This window comes from Triticum aestivum, chromosome 5A (genome assembly GCF_018294505.1).
Source record: "Triticum aestivum cultivar Chinese Spring chromosome 5A, IWGSC CS RefSeq v2.1, whole genome shotgun sequence".
Classification (NCBI taxonomy): Eukaryota; Viridiplantae; Streptophyta; class Magnoliopsida; order Poales; family Poaceae; genus Triticum; species Triticum aestivum.
This window is the reverse complement of record NC_057806.1, coordinates 159,022,105-159,023,529: the sequence shown is the minus strand read 5'-3', so window position 1 is coordinate 159,023,529 and position 1,425 is coordinate 159,022,105.

Here is a 1,425-nt window from a genome sequence, read left to right as displayed (position 1 = left end):
GTCGCCAATCGGTTGGTCACCTCATCACCATTCGACCGCCCTGCGCGCCTTCAGACAGCTAAGTCATTTTACATTCTGTTATTTTCGTCTTCCCGAGTATTCCATAATTCACACATCAGGTTCACTCGGAGGCCACACCACCGAGTGTACCTCTACGCTCGACTGCTTATTTTCACATACTTGCTTAGTACTGGTTATGTTACTCCGAAGTCCAACTTCCTTTTTTTCGCATATATCATTTACGAACACCATGTGTCGTTCTTCATTTCGAGTTTGCATCGGACCTCCGGGGCTGCAACTCAGTCAAAACACTACACTTCCGTTTTATTTTAGCCAGTATTCCAACAAGTTCAGTAAGATTTCTCGCTTCGACAAGTGCGAACGAATCCTTCGCTCTTTTAAACTTTTGCTGGTCAACCAGCAAGCCCCTTGCACTCCCAGCGGGTGTCTATGGGTGTTATTCACACAAATCATTTCAGCACACATCAAATTTCCTCAAGAAATTATTGTGTTGACTTGTGCCATTTTTTACACAAGTTACCGCGATCACTCGACGGTCCTACGCGCCAACTTCATCGCTGCTCGGACTCGGTCTCCATACTGGTCCTAGCGCACCACAACACTGACTTTGTCGCCCTGTTGATTTCAAACACGTCCGGCAAATACCCCTCTATGGAATTCTCTTCATCGTATCAATGATATAGACCTCGTCGGGCATGAGACAGATAAGTCCCTTTCATAATTAAACTTCACACTTCACTCTTTTGCGAGTTTGCTTCTTCCGAGCATCACTCGGAAGCTTCTCCTCATCTTTACCCAAATCCGACTCGATGAATTACAAATCATCCATTCAAAACTATATTTCTCATATTCCGACATGTCCGTTGTCGAAGCCTGTAGTATGCTCGGGGGCTACGCCGCACTCGGGGGCTGCATCTCATTTGGAATGACACTCTCCTAAGTGGTCGAGTACTTCATCACCAATCAGACCCTTCACTTCAACAAGTACATTCGATCCGTCACTTTGACAAATTTCATAATCACCCAGACACTCTGCGTGCCATCTTCATTCCTACTCAAATTCAGTTGTCACACCGGTCTTGTTGCGCCACAGCCACACTACACCGACCTTGTCGCTACATCAGCTTCAAAAGCATCTGGCTAACTCCTTCAAGGACCATTTTTGCCACTCAGCTGGACACTTAGTCCTTCACTCGGCCGCTCCGCGCGTCGCCACTCGGTTGTGCGCATCTTCACCACTCGGCCGCCCCGCGAGTCGCCACTCGGTTGTGCGCGTCTTCACCACTCGGCCGCCCCGCGCGGCGCCACTCGGTTTTGCACGTCTTCACCACTCGGCCGCCCCGCGCGTCGCCACTCGGTTGCGCACGTCTTCATTACTCGTCCGCCCCGTGCGTCTCCACTCGG